Consider the following 16,423-nt stretch of genomic DNA (forward strand, 5'->3'; position numbering starts at 1 on the left):
TAAGGTATACATGATCCAATGAGTATGACATTTTTACTATAGTTTAAGCATACAATAATTAGTCCACCATAAAAATTTCACCATAATTTCACCATAGAAACTGCAGCTATGAGTTATTCTATTTAATTACAGAAAGGCATAAATCTAAAGCTATAGCAAAAACTTTGTACTAAAGCATATCATATTATATGTTCACTGTGTAGATCTACTCACGTGGAGTCCAATAAAATTAAATTTTCCATTTTATTATTTTTCTGTTATTTACTATGATTTTTTAAAGATTCAGCCAAAATAAATAAAAAAAGACAAAGATAAAATCGTCTTTAAAACCGCTTATAACTGGGCCAGGGAGGTAAGATGAACGGTTTAAAAAGTTGAGGGAGATGTTTTGCCTGGTTTTGGAGTTCAGGGAGGAAAAGCGAACTTTCGCGAAAGTTGAGGAGGTAATGTGGACTTTTTTTTCTTTTTGACTCAGTCAAATAAATCTTTGTTACTCAAAAGAAAATGCTAAATAAATCTTTAAAATAAAATACTTCTATTCCAAAAAAAATAAAATTATCCTGACTCAGTTCGTGTTCACGTTTCTATGACATCAAATTTTAGTTCAGATTCTAAAATGTATGCTAGTTGCGACATCTAATTTTAATTCCTATTATCCTGCTAGGTGTTAATTGTTTGTTCTATACTTGTATTTGTGTGTCAGCTGTTGTGTTAATACTTAAGACCAAGGATCATGCAATTGTTAATTATTATATGCACTTGAACTTGATCATGCATGTACATGTACTTAGTCATGCACTTGGGCCTATGGGTCGGTATTTCGTATTGAATTTTCGTATACCGACCGTGTTTGATATAATTCCGCTCGAATTGGTTCGTTTTCGAAATTCTCGATATTCCGTAAGTTTGCGTTCGTTTTCGTGTCCGGCTTTACCGTTTTCGTTTTTGTTTTCGTATTAAAATGTAAAAGTAGAAAACAATTTAGGAGTTTTCCGACCGTTTTCATCCTTAAGTACAGTAGGTAAAGCACGCATAGGATACTACTCGATGAAAAGAAAATGATGTATATCTTATGTATATAGAGGCACACAAAATATTAAGGGGTTATTTGAATCTCTTTATTTTGGAGGAATTGAAATCTATATAATGAATTAGGCTATTGGGTTTGGAATTTGACATTCCATAATAACATTACTAAGCTCACAAATAAGCCTATCTCAAATTAATCTATGCAATGCGTCATCATTCTACTTTCAGATCCTGAGAAGACGAGATTCAAGGAAGAGAGGATCCTGTCTCTTCAAAATGTCTGCTAACTACCTTAGTCCCGATGAGGTAAAAATCGTGTATTGCTGATCCATTTTATGCTAACATAAACCAAAAATGTTCTGCTAAGCTAATATTAAACTGTTCCTGTTTTACGTTCCAGGCCTTGGTGCAGTAAAGTGGAGGCAAAGCTACAGACAAGATAGACTCGATGGTTAATAAAACCTATAAAATATTCGTTGTGATATCATGCATATCATTCGAGAAGTTAAAGAGATCAGCGTTAATTTGATCAAGACATCCGGTGTCAATTTTTCTCCATTGAGCATTTGAGCTTGCCTCAGCGTTTGGTTTGAAAAAAAAAACTGACAAACTGTTAGAAACTTGACCTATTCCCTCCGTTCTAAAATATTTTTTTGTTATTTACAAGTTGTATAAAAAATTAACATTCTATAATAGTATGGAAAACTGCCTCTCCTAATATTGAAGATAATCATGGTGCATGCAAACAATAACTATCAATCTGGAAAAGGAAAGGAGAGGAGGGTACATGCGTCTTTTGTTAGCGTCCTTAGTGTGTCTTAAATTTTTTAGAAAGTTATTTATATCTATCTATATATTCACATAATGTTTAGAAATTCTCAAAATAAATAGAGAAAAAGCAAAATACTTGACCATTCATCTATGCTAGGACCAATTTATAATCATCCCAATCAAAATATATCTGGCCAATTGTTTCCAAGCAAACAAAAAGGGAAGTCCTTTTGCAACAGGTGGATGCCAATGGTTATTGATGCAATTTTGTGATCTATTTATATCTAATAGGTAGCATACCCGTGCATTGCTACGGGACAACTAAATCTTTTATACTAAAAACACACGGATCGCATGATAAAATAATAATACTGTTAAATTAAATACCGACGTTAAAGTAACATTTAATTCAAAAAGCAAAGTTCGTGAAATTAACACAGTCACAGAGAGCGCGGCGTCGCTGGCTCACAAACTCTACTGTATAGACTTTTTCGTGATATGACTAAGATAATATTTTATATCGACAGAAAGAATTCTCCGATATCTATTTCTTTCATGCGCCAATAAATCTATGAATAAGTTCCGCTGCATCTCTATATAATCCTGTACACACAGGTTCGAGTATATATGTAAATATTAGTGCATGTCACATGGATAATACTACGTGTCTTAAAAAATCTCTCATAAAATTTTAAAACAAAGTAGGTTATACTCACCGTATAAATATGTGTGGCTTTAGGACTATTTCACACAGACATATATTGTAGAATAAGGTATCCACTTGAGTGTCTGTTCCAAGATGTTGAATTAGGTGTTATAATTCTTAATTTCGACACATTTTTCACGTCAAGGCAACCAATGGTGACACTTTTCTTAGTGGTGCATAATTTTATTGTGCACCTCTTGACTATCTGAGTAAGGACAAGTTAGCACTGCAAAGGCTCAGAAAAGCTACTGAGAAGGCCAATGTTGAGTTTTCCTCTACTATGCATACTAAAACCTATGTCCCCGTTTATCATTGTCGATGCTTTTGATGCAAAACAATTCAACATTACCATGATCAGATATAAGTTTGAGTCTCTTGTGAGCAATCTCATAGAGGGACTCTCATCCTTTATGTGATCTGCCTTAAGGATATTGGCAGGACGATGGACCCATGTTGGAATGTCGCACCAGAAAGTGTCAACGTTTTGTCCACAATTTATTTTCCATAAATATATCCGGGTACTATGATAACACTAACTACACCAAATGAAAGATTAGAGAGAACTTACATTGCCTCCAGAAGGATTTATTTATTAAGTTCTTTAGACTCTACATGTAGTTTTAAAATATCTGTTTGCATGTCTTACCTCGTATTCTAATTCAAAATTTAGTTTAATTAGAATATTTAGGTGATTGTATATATATAATATTCAATACAAGAATAATCTATGCATGATCTTCTTGAAAGATTTCTACAGTGTAAAGACATCTTCGTTTTTCATGCATACCCGTGCTAACGCTACGGTAAAAACAAAAGGATAATATATCAATTAAAAAATAAAAACAAAACTCATGCTCAAAGTCAAAGAGATAAATTATGGATGCTTGAATTTTTTCATCCATTATCTACCGGCGTGCCTATAAAATAGACTGAATAAACAATTAAACATAGATAGAAAAATAAATTAATGAAAGGATCATTGGAAGACATCAATCATCTCATAGGTTCGGACAATATCGCAAAGCTACTAAAAACTGTAACTGTGCCCTCACCTCAAACATTATCCAGATAAATGGATTACAATGAAAGAAATAGATATCGAAGATTTTTTCCTGCCAATATAAAACATTATCTTAGCCGCATCATGGAAAGGTCTATAAAATAGAGTTTATGAGCCTGCGACGCCGTGCACTCCGTGACTATGTTAAATTCATAAACTTTAACGTTGGTATTTAATTTTTACAGTATTATTATCTTATCGTGCGATCCGTGTGTTTTTAGTATAAATTGTTAGTTATCCCGTAGCAACGCACGGGCACGCTACCTAGTGTAGGCAGATTTAGCAAGGTTCTCATAAATGCAAAGAGATTCCTTTTGTCTTAATTCTTTTTTCTTCTATGTTAATTCTCTTTCCTTTTGCTCGTTGCCATGTATGCTGGTGCATGCAAACATGCAATGTGTATATGGATAGCACAATAATTTTCTACTTCCTATTTTACCGTGATTCCTCTATCACATGACAGGCAATATTCAATCAAGGAGAATGGCACGATCAATCAGTGATTAAGATTAACCTGTAATCAATGTGTGATCGCACCAAAGGAAGCAGCATGCGGAAGATGTCGTGGGATCGCAGGCGTGGACAGACGGACGAACAAAAATAAATGTCGCACAAAAAAATATCCACACTTTATTCTTTTTAGTTGTAGGAGATGTATCTATCTACCCTACTCTATCTATCTATCTATCTATACGTGTCTATACCTATATGCTAATATATTCACATAATGTATAGAAATTCTCACAATAAATATAGAAAAGGAAACAAAATACTTAACCATCAATCTATGCTAAGACCAATTTATAATCATCCCCCCATCAAAAAGATATCTGGCCAATTACTTCCAATCAAACAAAAGGAAAGTCCTTTACAGGTGCATGCCATCTATGGGATTTTGATCTAGTATCTATATCTATCGAACTACTTTATCTATCTATATCTATATATCTATCTATACCTATGTACTAGTATATATTCATAGAGCGTCTCCACCTTCTCACGATGATAAGAGCAACTCCAAGAGAGTTGCTATTTCCTATTCTATAATCCGATTTAGAGAATTTCATGCAAAATAGATTTCCAACAGACTATCTATCTAACTGTCCAAAGATCACCGCTATTCCTCAGTTTTCGCTCGGCAAAGAAAGCTAGCCGCGTTTGCTAGCTATCTCGTGACGGACCCCGCCCGCTTGGGGACTTTTGCTAGCCACGGCTGGTGAGCTCTACTTGTCACCAACCAGTGACCGTCTGTCCAGACGGACCCCGCCCATGTCGCCTGCTCGTTCTGCGGTGTTTGTGCGTTACGCGCCCCTGCTCGCAGGATGGATCTCGCCCTCCCCTGCGCCGCCTCCGCTCGCGCCTGGACTCGCGCCTCCCATTGCGGCCACGCTCCATCCACCTACCGCAGCCCCTATCGAGGTCTGTGCCGATGACGAGCTCTACACTAGCGACCTCCACTCCAATCTGTAGCATTGAGCTGCACGCCGACGTCGAGCTCCACGTCAACGAGCCTTCATTTTTAAGTAGTAATTAGATGTTGCGCTTTAAAGCGCATATTGCAAGCGTTTATTTTAGATGTTTCAGAGGTATGTTGCAAGTGTTTCATATGGATGTTGCAAATTGCATATGTTGCAATGGCTATATATTTTTAGACGTATGTTACAAGTGTTTTTATTTGGATGTTGTACAAGTTTCATACATATGTTGCAAGTGTTTCTATATGAATGTTGCGTATGTTTTGCAATGACTTTCTAAGTGTTTTCAGGTGTTTTTAAGTGTTTTAGATGCATGTTTCAATTGTTTAATCTATCTTCAGACGCTTATTGCAAGTGTTTCATCTGGATGTTTCAAAAGTAGATAGGGGTGGTGCAGATGTTTGTAATATGACTCACCTGCCACATCTGCCTGCTGAAGCTATTAGGACGTTGTGCATGCATGTGGGAAGTGGAGGGATGGAGCACTACACGGCTACGGGCGCGGGGAGTGACGCAGGCGGTCCCTACCCAGCGTGGGCATGCAGCAGTCGTAGGCGTCCAGATGCGGCTTCCGTCCAAATGTCCGAATGCTAATAATTCCCTTAACTATTTGATTGAGTTGTGATAGGAGTACACGAGTGACATCAACCTAGCACGAACTGCAAAGAACAACGAGGTGCTGAGGACAAGAGGCAACAAAGGCATCTCAATGACTCGTGGGCCGCCAAAATAAGAACTTGGACCCACTTGTCGGTGTCTTTCAACTTATGTTGAAATTCCTCTTTCCTCTTTCCACTTGTGCCTGTCCATCTCCTTCGTGACAACATCAGACGCTGACATGATCTATAATGAAGCTATAGTTGTCAACACTGTCTATAACTTTATAGTTGACAAGTTTTTATATATAAAAACATTTAGAGTTCGAAATATTCGTTTCAAAATTCTAGATTGGCATGTCTATCTATGTAATCATCCAGCCCACTACAAGTGAAGCAACTGAAGATGACCATGGGCCAAGAGCAGGCTCACGTACTCGAAGGCCCAACGTGTGCTTAGCCAGTAGCGAGTGGGTGTGAGCGTGCATGTGTGCACGGCAGGGCAGCAGCCCATGTATCCAATATAAGAGACGAGAGAAAGAGAGAAGGAGGATCATCAGAATAAATGTAAACCAAACTCTCATACTCGCTAAGAACTCCTCCCGTATCCGTTCCTCCGCCTATTGCTTTGCTGTTCGTCCAATTTCCCCTTCCCCAATTCTCCTTCCCTTGCCTACTGCTAACAACTGGTATCAGAGACACCGATTTTGGGTCAATTCTGCTCGAGCGCACATACTCCATCGATCAATTTGGCAACGGATCTGGTTGGTTCTATCCAATCGCTAGCAGTGAGCTGTTGTTTGCGTTCTGGAACGCCGTAATTCCAATCCCCGCTTTGAGTCGATTTGTGGGTGTCCTCGATCTAGATCCTCCCCATCCCCTAGCCCACGACCACTTCACCTGCCGTCAACATCACCCCGGCGTCATGAATCCAGAAACTAGAATCATCCTCGATGAGCTCAACAAGCGCTTCACCGAGCACGATCAGAAGTGGGATTCACATTTCACGGAACAGGATGCCCGCATTTCGCTCTAGATATGCGATCTAGAGCAGGCGCAGGTGATCTGTATGGGGTCGATCGAGCACGTCACCGCATCCCTCGACGAGTGGCGGATGTCAATTGAAGGCGTCGTCGACGACATCAAGTTCGAAGTGTCCAAGACCAAGCTCGAGGTCGCGAAGATTTCACGCAACTAGGAGCGCGCAATCCTGGACCAGCCGGCTACCTCACCGGGCGTCTTCGCCACCACTCCCACCGCTATTGAGCGTCCGCCTCTTGGCGCTCCAGCACCAACGCCCAACGGGCACTGTGTCGACAACCATCACCAGGAGAGTGGATTCCGGGTAGTTCATACCCTGGTTCATTCCCCGGTCACGAGTATGCCACCACCTCCCAAACCCCAATCTCCTGATTTAGTACTGTAGCCACCCTTAGATCATGGTGTTCATAGTGGTACTACAGGGGTGGGTCACAATGGGTTTCATGGTCCCAAACTGCCTAAATTTGATTTCCCCAAATTTGATGGATCCCAACCCAAGTACTGGCTGAATCAATGTAAGGACTATTTCGAGCTCTATGGTACTCAACCACGCATGTGGGTGTGGGCAGCCAAAATGAATTTCACTGAGGCCTCATTCGTTTGTGTCGGATTGGCCCGTTCCAGGGCCCGTTCCGGGTGGATTGCTGCGACCCGTTTCCAATCCAGATGTGAATTGGAATGGCTGTTCATTTTGGCCTGGCCTAGAAAGAAAACCGGCCCGGCTTGGCCTTTCCCCCACACTCCACGACCACGACCTGGATCAGATCCTCGTGTCTTACGCTCCGGATCGAAGCCCGGAGTCCCCGTGAGGTGACGGCTAGGGGCGAGGCGACGGCGCAATTGGTGCCGCAAAGAGGCGATGGCGCGGCACAGCACCGACGGCGACCATCTCCCATCCAACGTCCACCCTCTCCGCTATCTTCTCACCAGTAAGGTGCCGCCCCCCTCTTCCTTCCCCTCTCCGGTCCTCGTGTTTCTTATTCTTGACTTGAGGTGCACGTTGGTGGAACAACGATGGCACAGCTAATCGGGCGAGCTCCTGCTGCCGGTGAGGATGCTCGGAGGTGGGGCTTTAATTTGTGTGGGCAGCGGAGCGGATGGGGGAGGGATGGAATCATGGGTCGGTCGACCGGATCTGAGCTCGTAGTGTTGTCGCTGCTAGCTTCTGGACTGCTGTAGCTTGGATGCTTCATCTAATTTTGGGGAAAAATAGAGAGCAGAGGGAGAAGTGTGAGCTGCTACTAAATTTGATTTCCTGAGTTATGGGGGTGCATTGATTGTGCACTACTCCTACTGGAGTGATTCATCTAGCTAGCTTTAGCGGTTGATAGCCATGTTCTAAGGTGGTTTTGCTGGTGCAGTGCATCATCAAGATTATATTCAGGCATATACACATGCAGCAGTGTCTTCTGGAAACAACACTTTGCATCATCTCTTGGTTTGACCATATGCTCGCCTAGATGGTGTCTCCTTGTCGAAACAAAATATGCATTATCTTGTTTTTTAGTATAAAAAATGCAACTACTTCGGTTGTCCTTCTGTTACTACTGGTAATGTTCCATACCCTAGTTCCTGGTACCTCAAATATGAAACAATGGAGTGTTCCTTGTCCTTCTGTTGAATGTTTTATTAGCACACAGTGTGGGTTAATCCATGCTTCATGTTCATTGTTAATCTCCATGCCGGCCTTATTAGCACACAGTGTGGGTTCAAATTTCTTGGCAATAGATGGCCATGTGCATTCTAGCAACTGAGACTGAGAACTTGGTTTTTGGTTTCATACGCTGCTCATTATTCTGCATCTAGCAATGCATAACTGATGGTAAAGAACTAAAGATATATTAATCTGGGCATTCTTATTGTTTCCTTACTGTCTAGTAGTATCATTGCATAGTATCATATTTCTATTTCCTTGCATAGTATCATTTTCCAGATTTGTCACTGTTCCTGGAACTAATGTTTAACTTTTTGTCTACCAGGCTTGAGTATGCAGGAGGTCTAAGGTCTATGGTCTTCACATAGAGTGCTTGTAACTTCTTTAAGAGATTTTTGCTTCTGCCAGTTCAAACTCTATTTGTCTTGATCTAGACTGAAAGACTGAAAGCTGGATCAAGACTCTATTTTTGTTTGCTACTTGTGCTACTTCTCCATCACTTCAGTCCCTTGCTTTTCATGTATGTAGATAAATGTTTACTATCAAGTTGCTGTCAAACAAGCTGCTAATGTATACTGTCAAGTTGCTGCCAAACAAGTGACCTTGATTTGCTGTCAAACAAGTGTTTACGTCAAGTTGTAATTATTGTGTCTGTTGAGTTGCTCTTTACAACCACAATGCTCCTTTTAATCTATAGGGAATGCTTAGAGAAAACCAGCCACAACCTGTAGTAGCTGTGGCTGTAAAGGTAAGCTAAACAGGAACGGAACCATGTAATCATTCCTGGCTGAAACGAACGGCAGTTGCACTAGCTCTGTGACAATTAATTTCTGGTTGTGTATCTGGGCCTGGAACGAGTGACACACCTGGATCCACTGTATCCGGGTCTGGAAAGTTCCAGGGACAGGAACGGAACCCAAGCAAACGAATGAGGCCTGATGATGATGCGCGCTGGTGTCCCTTAGTAGAATCTTAGTTGCAAACCTGTTCCTGGCCCACCTTTTCAGCTTTGATCCTTGAGCGTTTTGGGCAGGAACACTATGAACTCTTGCTTAGACAGCTCTTCCAAATTCGCCAAACCGGCCCAGTCCAGGAATATGTAACCCAATTCAGTGCCCTCGTTGATCAGCTAAAAGCTTATGGTGGTACTAATGAACCTCTCTACTATACCATGAGATTTGTCGATGGGTTAAAGGATCACATTCATGCTGTTGTTTCTATGCACCGTCCCAAAGACTTGGATACTGCTTGCCTTCTTGCCAAATTGCAGAAGGAGGTCGCCGATCCCATGAAGAAGGAGTACCGACGGTGGGACACGCCAATGGTTGCCCGACCGTTCGCTCGGAAGGCGCTCCCGCTACCTCCATCTCCACCTTGCCTTGCGTTGCCAGCCCCGGAGCCGAGACCGGCAGCGGAGGGTTCGCGGGGGCCTTCCACTGAAGACCGGTGGGCAGCAGTGCGCACGACACAGCACGCTCAAGGGCTCTGCATGCGTTGCGGCGGCAAATGGCCGCGTGACCATCAGTGTCCTCCCGCCGTTCAGCTGCACGTCGTGCAAGAACTTCTGGATGTCTTTCAAGTCGATGAAGCACAAGAGCCCGAGGAACCCCCTGATGACCAAGTCAATGGGCAACTCTTCCTATCTCTGTCCGTCGCAGCTGTGACCAGAGTGACCGTTCCTCGCACTATGTGTTTTTGGGGCCAGTTGGGGGATCATCAGATTCGCGTCTTACTGGATTCTGGGAGCTCGCATACATTCATCAGCACTAAGTTGGCTGGCCGTTTTTTGTCAGTTCAGAACCTCTCTTCTCCATTGCAAGTTCAGTTGGCCAACGGTCAGATTCTTACATGCTCAACTCACATATCGGATGCAGTTTGGTCCATTAAGAATTGTCAGTTCAGTTCTAACCTTAAGATCCTGCCACTGTCTACGTATGATATGATACTCGGCCTGGACTGGTTGGAAGACAACAGTCCAATGGAGATTCATTAGGGGCAAAAATGGATTCAACTCAATTACAAGGGCCAGTCAGTTCAGTTGTTGGGTATCTTACCTGATCTTCCGACTGGTGCGGTTTTATAAGTGTGTGCCACAGATCAAACAACATCAGAAGATCAGTTTGCTTGGCCTCCAGAGATTCAGCAGTTAGTCCAACACTATTCTACACCATTTGAGCCGCCAAGTCAGCTACCTCCTTCTCGGAATTGTGACCACTCCATTCCATTGATACAGGGTGCTGCACCAGTGTACTCTCGGCTATACCGGTTCTCTCCCACAATCAAAGATGAAGTGGAGCGACAAGTTAGAGAGATGTTACAGTCAGGCATCATTCAGAAAAGCTCAAGCCCCTTCTCTTCCCCAGTCTTGTTAGTCAAGAAAAAAGACAAGACATGGCTGCCAACTCAACGCCATTATCATGAAAGACAAGTATCATGTTCCAATCATAGATGGACTCCTGGATGAGCTCGGCGGTGCTACATGGTTCTCCAAATTGGATTTGAGCTCTGGGTTCCACCAAATCCTATTGAAGCCAGGGGAAGAATTTAAAACAACCTTCCAAACTCACTTTGGCCATTTTGAGTTTCGGGTGATGCCATTCAGTCTGACAGGGGCACCAAGGACTTTACAAGATGCTATGAACAATACTTTGGCACCGTTCTTACGGAAATTTGTATTGGTGTTCTTCGACGATATTTTGATCTACAGTCGATCCTATGAAGAACACATACATCACTTGGAGCAAGTATTCCACCAACTGCAAGCTCATGACTGGAAGATCAAGCTTTCTAAGTGTGAATTCGCTAAGCCAAGCATTTCTTATCTCGGCCATGTCATTACTAGTGCTGGTGTACAAACCGACCCTGAAAAGGTCTCTGCTGTGGTGAATTGGCCCGCACCAACTACTGTCAAGGAGCTTTGAGGTTTTTTGGGGTTAGCGGGCTACTACCGCAAGTTTGTGCGGCATTTTGGGGTTCTAGCCAAACCACTTACTGAGCTCCTCCGTAAGAACTCTATATTTAGATGGACTCCGATACATGAACAGTCCTTTAAAGCTCTGAAGCATGCTCTCAGTACCTCACCAGTGCTTGCCTTGCCGGATTTTGCTAAGCCTTTCAGTATAGAAACGGATGCAAGTGCTACTAGAATCGGCGCCGTGTTAATGCAGGATGGCCACCCACTGGCGTTCCTTAAAAAAGCCTTGGGTCCCCGTAGCAGTGGCTTGAGCACATATGAAAAGGAGTATATGGCCGTCTTGATGGCAGTTCAACATTGGCGTTCTTATCTTCAGCTAACCGAATTTACTATTTATACTGATCAGCAAAGCCTAGCGCAGTTAATGTTGGCCCACAGGATCACCGGCTCAGGTGAGTGAACCACTCACCAATCTTACCGAGCACCCGCTAGTGTTGTCGAGCAACCACTAGCCGTGCCGACCATGAACAAGCGTTGTCCGTCCCCACACACTATGGCTGGAGCTACAAGAAGAAGGGAGAACAGAGCAAGCGCACACAATACAAGACACCAGCGTTGGCCGAAGCCCTGTCTGTGAGATGGCAAATCTGAGCTCTCTTTACAGAGTTGCCGTGTCAGTCTATTTATACAACTCTATCCATCTAGTCCTAGTACAGCTGCCCTGCTGCAACAGTGACTAGATAACATACAGGGCTAACTCTGCGCCGGCCACTGCATGTGCCTACAGTGCTGCAGGTGAGCAGTTCGGCGCCTGCACCTGCAACGACTACAGTATCACAGCAGGGGGCCTTTTCGGTGCCGCCTTCCCCTTGATGTGTTCACACAAGGTAGCAGTAGATTATCTAACAATCTTCCCCTAATCCTACTGCTAAGCCTTGTACCCCCTCCATGCCGATCATCTCCTTCAGCTCCGTGAGTCGAAGACGTCCAAGCGGCTTGGTGAAGACGTCCACGAGTTGTCGACCAGTTTCGACGAACTCGATGACGATCTGCCCTCCATCGACACAGTCCCTGAGGAAGTGGAACTTTACGTCGATGTGTTTACTCCAGTCGTGCAGAACCGGATTCTTCGCGAGGGCGATGGCGGACTGGTTTTCCACCATCAGTGCTGGTGGGTGAGCTTCCACGCCGGTTAGCTCACCTAGCAGCCGGCGTAGCCACACAACTTGGCACGCCGCTGTGGCCGTCGCTACGTACTCTGCCTCGCACGTAGATAGCGCCACCACCTTCTGTTTCAGCGACAACCATAAAATTGGGGCCGACTAGAGGAAGACGAGCACACCAGAGGTGCTCTGTTGTCCATCGATGTCCCCCGCCATGTCTGCATCACTGAACACAATGAGCTGCAGCCTACTCTCGCCGGTCTTTGGGAAAATGATCCCTTGATCCACCATTCCCTTGACGTAGCGCAGTAGCCGCTTCACCGTAGCCCAGTGATCCTCTCTAGAATCCTCCATGAAGTGAGTGACATAGACCACGGTGAACGAAATATCCGGCCTTGTGTGGACTAGGTAGCGTAGACCACCGATGATGCTCTGGTAGAGTGTCGCATCCACCTTCGCCATGGTGTTGGCCTTCGTCAGCTTCAGCCGCTCCTCCATCGGAGTCATGCATGGCTTGCACTCAGCCATGCCGCTCCTCTCCAACAGCTTGGAGGCATACGCGCTCTGACCGAGCGTGAGTTCCTCCTTCCCCTGTCTCACCTCGATGCCGAGGTAGTAGGAGAGTGCGCCGAGATCGCTCATTCGAAAACGAGTCGCCATCTCATGCTTGAAGCTATTGATGTCCTCCGTGCACGCGTTAGTGACGATTAAGTCATCCACATACACACCGACAACTAGGTCCTCCTTCCCCCGTCGCTGCGTGTAGAGCGCGTGCTCGGTTGCGCATCGTTGAAACCCAAGCTCACCCAGCGTGGCGTCAAGCTTGACGTTCCATGCTCGGGGGGCCTGCCGTAGCTCGTAGAGCACCTTGCGTAGTCGGAGCACCCTGTGCTCCTCTCCCTTGACGGCAAAACCTGGAGGTTGCCTGACGAAGACCGTCTCCGCTAGTTCACCATTGAGGAAGGCCGATTTAACGTCCAAGTGATGGACGCGCCAGTCTTTTGCTACTGTCAAAGCAAGTAGCAAACGGACCGACTCCATGCGCGCTACTGGTGCAAAGACCTCCTCGAAGTGTATGCCCTTGCGCTAAACAAAGCCTCGGGTGACGAGGTACGCATTGTGCTTGACAATGGCGCCGAGCTCGTCCTACTTGACTTTGTACACCCACTTCAGGCTGATCGGACGGTATCCTGGAGGTGGATCGACGAGCTGCCAAGTCTCATTTTCCTCAATTGCCTTCATCTCCTCCAGCATCGCCCGCCATCAGTTTTCATCGCGCTCAGCTAGCGTGAACGTGGGTGGTTCATCAGCACTGACGAGTAGCAGCTCTGCGTCATTGAGCAGCCTACCCGCTAGACCTGAGGGACCTGTGCCGCCAATGATGTCATCCAGCCTGTGGAACCGCACCTCCTCACCTTTGTGGAAAGCATCCACGAACTCAGTGATGTCACTTGGAGGTGAATCGAACTCGATCGGCGTCGATGGGGTTCCCTGTTCCGCCGGAGTGCTTGGCACAACACCTTGAGTGCTCAGCGCCCTGGTTGCAGTGCTCGACACTGCTTCTGGACAGCTCGTCATAACTCCTGCAGTGTTCGGCCACACTGTAGGAGTGCCCAACCTCAGTATTAGAGTGGTTGGCACCGCTGCAAGACGTCTTGGCTCTGGCACGAGAGTGCTCGGCACCCATCCTGGAGTGGTCGCCACCACTGTAGAACCTCCCGGCACCACTCCTGGCATGCTTGGCATCCTTCCAAGAGTGCTCGGCCCTCCTCCTAGAGTGCTCGGCATCCCTCCCGAAGTGCTCGGCACTGCCCTAGGAGTGCTCGGCACTGCCCTAGGAGTGCTCGGTTCTACCGCCAGAGTGCTCGGCACCTCTTCCCCAGTGTCTCCACCACCATGGATGACCAAGTGCTCGACGACGAAGGTGCTGGTGAAGCTGCCAGCTTCCCCTGTGCTCGGATTACTCCAGTCCCAAGTCGCCTCCTCGTCGAACACAACATCGCTCGAGACAAGCACCTTGTCTCCGCGTGGGTCGTAGAGCTGGTACGCCTTGGTACCCTCCGCGTAGCCCAGAAACACCATCAGTGTGCTCCTATCCTCCAGCTTGGTGAGGTTTGGCTTTGTCTTCCTGACGTCGCCGATGCAGCTGAATGTCCAGAGGAAGGACACGCTCGGCTTCCGCCCATACCAAGTTTCGAATGGCGTCTTGCCCGTCAGGGCCTTGGTCGGAGCGTGGTTGAGGATGAACACCGCCGTGGTCACTGCCTCTCCCTAGAACCTTGTCGGCATGCCTTTGGCCTTCATCATGGATTGGGCCTTGCCGACCACCGTCTGGTTCCGTCGCTTTACCACGACATTCTATTGTGGCGAGTACGGCGCGATGTGGTGTTACCCCACACCCTAATCTACGCAGTACGCAGTGAACTCTACCGAAGTGAATTCACCGCCGCGATCAGTCCTCAGCACGCGGAGCTTCTTGCCGCTCTCAGCCTCCGCGCGCGTCTTGAACTTCTTGATCGCCGTCGCCGCTTCGTCCTTGCTCGTCAGGAGTTGCAGCCACATGTAGTGACTATAATCATCCACGAGCAGGAGGAAGTACCGCCGACCATTGTTTTGTAGCAGGCGTGATCAGCCCGTAGAGGTCGCTGTGAACGAGCTCGAGAGCGTCTTTCGCACGATACTTGGCCGCCTTTGGGAAAGGTAGCCTCCTCTGCTTCTCGGCCAGGCAGCTGTCACACAGCTCGCCTCCATGCTAGATGTGGGGTAGTCCTCGGACTATCTTCTCCAGCCGACCAAGCACGTCGAAGCTGAGATATCCGAACCGGGCATGCCACATCCATGGTTCCTCGGAGTGCCTTGCCGCCAGGGACACCGACTGCTCTATCTTTAGGTCGAGCAGGTACAACCGGTTCAGGGACCTCTTCACCTTGGTAAGAAGTCGCTGCTCCCGGTCCCTGATCCTAAGGACGCCATCCTTGATCAGTACCACGCTACCACGCTCATCCAGCTGACCAATGCTGATGATGCTGGAACGCAGCTGCGGGATGTAATATACATCCATTAGCACGCGGTGCTCCCTGTTCTGGCACCTAAAGATGATGGTGCCATGCCCTTGGATAGCCACCCTTGAGCCGTCACCAAACTTCACTATACCAGTAACATCGTCGTCGAGCTCGGAGAAGGATTCCTTGGAGCCCGTCATGTGGTTACTGGCATCAGAGTCCAGATACCACCGCTGCTCCTGGTCGGCGCCCACACGTCCGAGGTGGACTTGGGCGCGTGGTTCGTCGAGGTTGACAGCCTTCAGGGCCTTCCCAGGTCCTTCCACCATCGTTGCCTCTTCCCTTTCCTCAGCCTCGACGTTGTGCAGTACACAGAACGTCGCCATCAGGATAGTGGCCTCATCCTCATCATCGGCTTGCGCCAAGTGAGCCTGAGCCTTCTTCTTCTACTTGCGGTTTGGGCACTCCCGTACCCAATGGCCCATCTTTCCGCAATGCCGATAGGCGTTGGGGTCGACCTACTTCTTCTCCAAAGAAGCCTTGCTACGACGTTTGCCATCGCCACCGCGGCTGGAGGAGGCTGCCTTCCTACAGTTCCTCCGAGTAGCCCACTCCTCTTCCGTCAGCAGGAGTTTCCCACTGTCCTTCGTTGCTGTCGCCTGCTCTAGGTGCTCGTCCACCGCCCGTAGACGGCCTGTCACATCCTCAACGGTGAGGGTGGACAAGTCCATCATCGTCTCTATGGAGAGAGCGATCTGGATGTACTTTGCCGGCACTGAGTGGAGGTACTTGGAGACCGCCTTCTCTTCGTCGATGGTGATGCCGTGGCTCTTCAGCTTGCTGATGAGCGTCTGCAGGCGGAGGGAGAAGTTCTCCACCGTTTCACCATCCTTAAACTTGAGGTTGGCGTACTCCTGCTTTAGAAGCTGTGTCGTTGTCTTCTTTGCGCGGTCGGAACCGACACGCATCACCGCAATAGCCTCCCACGCCTCCTTAGCCGAGCTCTTCGCCC

Source organism: Miscanthus floridulus, chromosome 9 (genome assembly GCF_019320115.1).
Source record: "Miscanthus floridulus cultivar M001 chromosome 9, ASM1932011v1, whole genome shotgun sequence".
NCBI lineage: Eukaryota > Viridiplantae > Streptophyta > Magnoliopsida > Poales > Poaceae > Miscanthus > Miscanthus floridulus.